The sequence below is a fragment of the Lipotes vexillifer genome, unplaced genomic scaffold (assembly GCF_000442215.2).
Source record: "Lipotes vexillifer unplaced genomic scaffold, Lipotes_vexillifer_v1.1 scaffold99, whole genome shotgun sequence".
Classification (NCBI taxonomy): domain Eukaryota; kingdom Metazoa; phylum Chordata; class Mammalia; order Artiodactyla; family Lipotidae; genus Lipotes; species Lipotes vexillifer.
The window spans coordinates 1,331,023-1,338,633 of NW_006793908.1; positions in this window are offsets into that span (position 1 = coordinate 1,331,023).

A 7,611-nucleotide genomic window follows, 5' to 3' on the forward strand; every position below is an offset into this window, starting at 1 on the left:
TTTTTTTTACATCTTTATTGGAGTATAACTGCTTTACAATGGTGTGCTAGTTTCTGCTTTATAACAAAGCGAATCAGTTATACATGAACATATGTTCCCATATCTCTTCCCTCTTGCATCTCCCTCCCTCCCACCCTCCCTGTCCCACCCCTCTAGGTGGTCACAAAGCACGGAGCTGATCTCCCTGTGCTATGCGGCTGCTTCCCACTAGCTATCTATTTTACGTTTGGTAGTGTATATATGTCCATGCCACTCTCTCGCTTTGTCCCAGCTTACCCTTCCCCCTCCCCATATCCTCAAGTCCATTCTCTAGTAGGTCTGTGTCTTTATTCCCGTCTTACCCCTAGGTTCTTTGTGACATTTTTTTCCCCTTAGATTCCATATATATGTGTTAGCATACGGTATTTGTCTTTCTCTTTCTGACTTACTTCACTCTGTATGACAGACTCTAGGTCTATCCACCCAAGCTTTGGGATTTTAACCAAATATAGCAAAAGCTGTATGCCAGATGCTTGCTGTGTGCCAGGTATTACACTATCCATGCTTATGCTCATCAGTGCATTTATTCAATCCTCACAACAGCCCTCTGAAGAAGTTCCTATGGGTGGGATGGGAGGGAGACGCAAGAGGGAGGGGATATGTGGATATATGGATATGTACAGCTGATTCACTTTGTTGTATAGCAGAAACTAACACACCATTATAAATCAACTATATCCCAATTGAAAAAAAAATCAGTTTTTAAATGAGAAAACTGAGGCTTAGAGAAATTGAATAACTTGCCCAGGTCATTTCTATAAAGGGTAAAGTTGAGATTTGGACTCATATCTAACTAGAAAGACTTTTTTCCTCCTCTTTAACCCTATGCCACCCATCCTTGTGGGAGCTTACAATCGTGCTGTATTCCAAGTTTATTAAATGAGAGTGTGGCTACATCAGCCCAACCCATGAGATAGTTGGAGGAAAATATTGACTTGCCACTGGTAGGTAGTATCTGTAGCATCATCATCAGTGATACTAAGCCTACGTCGTTGATAAAAGGTGATGGGATTTTGTTGTTGTTCTTTTCTTTTGGTTTTCCACATGAAAATTCAGTGCCATCTGTTATTAGCAGATGTGGAGTAGAGAATGAGGGTCAAGATGTCTTTACCAATTAGATGTATGACTGGGGCAACTCCCTCTGTTTTGCCAGCTACCAAAAAAGCAGGGGCTGAATCAGATTTCCTAAGGTCACCTCCACTATTGACCTTACAAAATTCAGTGTCGATGGCAGAGATAGGTAAGATCATAAGGGTGGAAAATATTTTATTATTGTTTTTTAAATTTAATTTTTAATTTTTTAAATAGATCTTTATTGGAGTATAATTGCTTCACAGTACCGTGTTAGTTTCTGTTGTACAACAAAGTGAATCAGCCATAGGCATACACTAGTCCCCATATCCCCTCCCTCTTGAGCCTCCCTCCCACCCTCCCTATCCCACCCCTCTAGGTCATCGCAAAGTACCGAGCCGATCTCCCTGTTCTATGCTGCTGCTTCCCACCAGCCAACTATTTTACATTCGGTAGTGTATATATGTCGATGCTACTCTCACTTTGCCCCAGTTTCGCTCTCCCACCCCATGTCAAGTCCGTTCTCTATGTCTACCTCTTTATTCCTGTGGTGCAACTAGGTTCATCAATAAACTTTGTTTTTTAGATCCCATATATATGGGTTAGCATACAGTATTTGTTTCTTTTTGACTTACTTCACTCTGTATGACAAACTCTAGGTCCATCCACCTCACTACAGATAACTCAATTGCATTTCTTTATATGGCTGAGTAATATTCCATTGTATATATGAGCCACCTCTTCTTCTTTTTTAATTTTTTAATAATAACTTATTTTAAAAAATCTTTATTGGAGTATAATTGCTTTACAATGGTGTTAGTTTCTGCTGTATAACAAAGTGAATCAGCTCTACATATACATATATCCACATATCCCCTCCCTCTTGTGTCTTCTTCCCACCCTCCCTATCCCACCCCTCTAGGTGGTCACAAAGCACCGAGCTGATCTCCCTGTGCTATGCGGCTGCTTCCCACTAGCTAGCTATTTTACATTTGGTAGTGTATATATGTCCATGCCACTCTCTCACTTCGTCCTAGCTTACCCTTCCCCCTCCATGTGTCCTCAAGCCAATTCTCTACATCTGCACCTTTATTGCTGTCCTGCCCCTAGGTTCTTCAGAACAACTTTATTATTTTAGATTCCATATAAATGTGTTGGCATATTTTTGTTTTTATTTCTGTTACTCTAGGAGGTGGGTCAAAAAAGATCTTGCTGTAGTTTATGTCAAAGAGTGTTTTTCCTCTAAAAGTTTTATAGTGCCTGGTCTTACATTTAAGTCTTTAATCCATTTGGAGTTTACTTTTGTTTATGGTGTTAGGTAGTGTTCTAATTTCATTCTTTTACAGGGAGCTGTCCAGTTTTCCCAGCAGCACTTATTGAAGAGGCTGTCTTTTCTCCATTGTATGATCTTGCCTCCTTTGTCGTAAATTAGGTGCCCATATATGCGTGGGTTTATCTCTGGGCATTCTATACTGTACCATTGATCTATATTTCTGTTTTTGTGCCAGTGCCATACTGTCTTGATTACTGTAGCTTTGTGGTATAGTTTGAAGTCAGGGAGACTGATTCCTCCAACTCCGTTTTTCTTTCTCAAGATTGCTTTGGCTATTCGAGGCCTTTTATGGTCCCATACGAATTGAAAGATTATTTTGTTCTAATTCTGTGAAGAATGCCATTGGTAGTTTGATAGGGATTGCACTGAATCTGTAGATTGCTTTGGGTAGTATAGTCATTTTCACAATACTGATTCTTCCAATCCGAGAACATGGTACATTTCTCCATCTGTTTATGTCATTTTTGATTTCTTTCATCAGTGTTTTATAGTTTTCTGAGTACAAGTCTTTCGCCTCCTTAGGCAGGTTTATTCCTAGGTATTTTTGTTATCTTTTTGTTGCAATGGTAAATGGAACTGTTTCCTTGATTTCTCTTTCTGATTTTTCGTTGTTGCTGTATAGGAATGCCAGAGATTTCTATGCCTTAATTTTGTATCCTTCAAGGTTACCAAATTCATTGATTAGTTCTAGTAGTTTTCTGGTGGCATATTAAGGATTTTCTATGTATAGTATTATGTCATCGCCAATAGTGACAGTCTTACTTCTTCTTTTCCAATTCGTACTCCTTTTATTTCTTTTTCTTCTCTGATTGCTGTGGCTAGGACTTCCAAAACTATGTTGAATAAGAGTGGTGAGAGTGGACATCCTTGTCTTTTTCCTAATCCTAGTGAAAATGCTTTCAGTTTTTCGCCATTGAGTATGATGCTTGCTGTGGGTTTGTCATATATGCCCTTTATTATGGTGAGGTAGGTTCCCTCTATGTCCATTTTCTGGAGCGTTTTTATCATAAAGGGGTGTTGAAGTTTGTCAAAAGCTTTTTCTGCATCTATTGAGATTATCATATGGTTTTTATCCTTCACTTTGTTAATATGGTGTATCACATTGATTTGTGTATATTGAGGAATCCTTCCATTCCTGGGATAAACCCCACTTGATCATGGTGTATGATCCTTTTAATGTGCTGCTGGATTCTGTTTGCTAGTATTTTGTTGAGGATTTTTGCACCTATGTCCATCAGTGATATTGGCCTGTAGTTTTCTATTTTTGTGACATCTTTGTCTGGTTTTGGTATCAGGGTGATGGTGGCTTTGTAGAATGAATTTGGGAGTGTTTCTCCCTCCACAAGTTTTTGGAAGAGTTTGAGAAGGATTGGTGTTAGCTCTTCTCTAAATGTTTGATAGAATTCGCCTGTAAAGCCAACTGGTCCTGGACTTTTGTTTGTTGGAAGATTTTTAATTACGGTTTCAATTACATTACTTATGATAGGTCTGTTTATATTTTCTAATTCTTCCTGGTTCAGTCTTGGAAAATTGTATCCTTCCAAGAATTTGGTTGCCTTCATGGTTGTCCGTTTTATTGGCATATAGTTGTTTGTAGTAGTCTCTTATAACCCTTTGTACTTCTGCAGTGTCAGCTGTGATTTCTCCTTTTTCATTTCTAATTTTATTGATTTGCGTCCTCTCCCTTTTTTTCTTGATTAGTCTGGCTAAGGGTTTATCCATTTTGTTTATCTTCTCAGAGAACCAGCTTTTAGTTTTATTGATCTTTGTTATTGTTTTCTTTATTTCTATTTCATTTATTTCTGCTCTGATCTTTATGATTTCTTTCCTTCTACTGACTTTGGGTTTTCATTGTTCTTCTTTCTCTAGTTGTTTTCAGTGTAGGATTAGATTGTTTACTTGAGATTCTTCTTGTTTCTTGAGGTGAGAATGAATTGCTATAAACTTTCCTCTTAGAACTGCTTCTGCTGTGTTCCATAGGTTTTGGGTCTTTGTGTTTTCACTGTCATTTGTTTCTATGTATTTTTAATTTCTTCTTTGATTTCTTCAGTGAACTCTTGGTTATTTAGTAGTGCACTGTTTAGCCTCCGTGTATTTGTGTCTTTTACAGTTTTTTTCCCTGTAATTGATTTCCAATCTCATAGCGTTGTGGTGAGAAACGATGCTTGATACGATTTCAATTTTCTTAAATTTTCCAAGGCTTGATGTGACCCAAGATGTGATCTATCCTGGAGAATGTTCCGTGTGCACTTGAGAAGAAAGTGTATTCTGCCACTTTGGGGTGGAATGTTCTAAATATCAGTTAGGTCTATCTGGCCTATTGTGTCATTTAAAGCTTGTGTTTCCTTATTTACGTTCTGTTTGGATGATCTGTCCATTGGTGTAAGTGGGGTGTTCAAATCCCCTACTATTATTGTGTTACTGTCGATTTCTCCTTTCATGGTTGTTAGCATTTTCCTTATGTATTGAGGTGCTCCTATGTTGGGTACATAAACATTTATAATTGTTATATCTTCTTCTTGGATTGACCCTTTGATCATAACGTAGTGTCCCTCCTTATCTTTTGTAACAATCTTTATTTTAAAGTCTATTTTTTCATATACGAGTATTGCTACTCCATCTTTCTTTTGATTTCCATTTGCATGGAATATCTTTTTCCAACCCCTCACTTTCAGTCTGTGTGTTGTCCCTAGGTCTGAAGTGGTCTCTTGTAGACAGCATATATATGGGTCTTGTTTTTATAACCATTCAGCCAGTCTGTGTTTTTCGGTTGGGGCATTTAATCCATTTACATTCAAGATTATTATCAACATGTATGTTCCTATTACCATTTTCTTAATTGTTTTGGGTTTATTTTTGTGGGTCTTTTTCTTCTCTTGTGCTTCCCGCTTAGAGAAGTTTCTTTAGCATTTGTTGTAAAGCTGGTTTGGTGGTGCTGAATTCTGTTAGCTTTTGCTTGTCTGAAAAGCTTTTCACTTCTCCATCCAATCTGAATGAGATCCTTGCTGGATAGAATAATCTTGGTTGTAGGTTTTTCTCTTTCATCGCTTTAAGTATATCCTGCCACTCCCTTCTGGCCTGCAGAGTTTCCACTAAAATATCAGCTAGTAACCTTATGGGGATTCCTTTGTATGTTATTTTTTGTTTTTCCCTTGCTGATTTTAATATTTTTCTTTCAATTTAATTTTTGTTAGTTTGATTAATATGTGTCTTGATGTCTTTTGCCTAGGGTTCATCCTGGATGGGAGTCTCTGTGCTTCCTGGACTTGGGTGACTATTTCCTTTCCCATGTTAGGGAAGTTTTCCACTATAATCTCTTCAAATATTTTCTCAGACCCCTTCTTTTTCTCTTCCTCTTCTGGGACCCCTATAATTCGAATGTTGGTGCATTTAGTGTTGTCCCAGCGGTCTCTGAGATTGTCTTCAATTATTTTCATTCTTTTTCTTTCTTCTGCTCCTTGCCAGTTATTTCCACCACTTTGCCTTCCAGCTCACTTATTTGTTCTTCTGTCTCAGTTATTCTGTTATCGATTTCTTCTAGTGTATTTTTCATTTCAGTTATTGTGTTGTTCATCTCTGTTTGTTTCTTCTTTAGTTCTTCTAGATGTTTGTTAAACATTTCTTGTATTTTCTCAATCCGTGCTTCCATTCTATTTCCAAGATTTTGAATCATCTTTACTATGATTTCTCTGAATTCTTTTTCAGGTGGATTGCCTATTTCCTCTTCATTTATTTGGTCTTGTAGGTTTTTACCTTGCTCCTTCATCTGTGACATACTTTTTTGCCATCCCTTTTTTTTTGTTTTTTATGAGTGGGATTGTGTTCCTGTTTTACTGGTTGTTTGGCCTGAGGCTTCCAACACTGGGGTTTGTAGGCTATTGGGAATAGTTGGGTCTTGGTGCTGAGATGAGGCAGTCTGTGAGACCTCTGATGAATATTCCCTGGGGTCTGAGGTTCTCTGTTAGTCAAGTGGTTCAGACTCGGAGCTCCCACCACAGGAGCTTCCCCCCAACCCTGGGCTTTCAAATCAAGATCTCGCAAGCCATGTGGGGTGGCAAAAAAAAAAAGAGAACAATAACAAAGTAAAAAGTAAAATTAGACTAGGAAACTAACAGATATGTTAGAAATAATGTATAAATAAAAATATAAATGAATCAACAACTGGACGATACATCAGTACCACAATAGTAAAAAAGAGGACGAGGGAAAAGAAAAAAAAAAGTCGGGGCGGAAGGCCTTGGCTGTGGAGGGCGGGGCCTAAGCAAGGGTGAGGTTTGGGTGGTGGGCGGGTCCAATGTTCAGGACCCCACAGGGCTGGAAAAGGTGCTGGGGGCTGTGGGGGATGGGGCTTAGGCTCAAGGAACAGAAGGGGCCCAGGCCTGCCCCCCAGCCTGGTCTCAGAGGGCAGGGGACCTCACCTGGGCACTAGCAGGCTTCCTGGGCTCGAGAGGGCAGGGCAAACGCGCTCCTCTCGTCTTCTGCTCCTCCAGTCTGGGGTCTGGGAGGGCCCCTCCCACCTGCCTCCCCTGATCTCCCCAGCCTCCCTCCTATGCCTCCAAGGACCCATGTGGCCTGGAGGGCAGGGGATCGGCCTGGGAGCTCAGCAGGCTCCCCTGGCCCAAGCGGGTGGGGCAGTTGCCCTCCGTTCCTCTCCCGCTCCTCCTGGATGGCCCCTCCAGCCTGTCACTCCTGATCTCCCCGGCCTCAGGGGCGCTGATCTTCTGGAAAATATTTTAGAATACATAGAAGTATTCTCTAGCAAAGCTGAAAACCTTGCTATCTGAAACAAAATAGAGCCTGACTGCTAATACGGATACAAACTTATCATAATATTTCAACACAGAGTGTAGAATCATCCTTTAATCAGACAAAACTGTAAAAGAGAGAACAGCAATTTCACATGTTAATTTGCAGTGATTGAGTTCTCATCGGTCAAAAAGCTAAAGTGTTTACCCTGGGTTTTAAAAATATAGGATGAGTGTGATCGAAGCTGTTTGACCCCTCCTGAGGGCACACGGGACAGTCACACATGGCTGAAATGCTGAGAGTTTGTGAAGATGGAGACAATAGATGTTCTCTACACAGGAACTGGAGAAGAACTAATTCACTTAATTAAGGAGGTGGGGCTTCCCTGGTGGTGCAGCTGTTGAGAGTCCGCCTGCCGATGC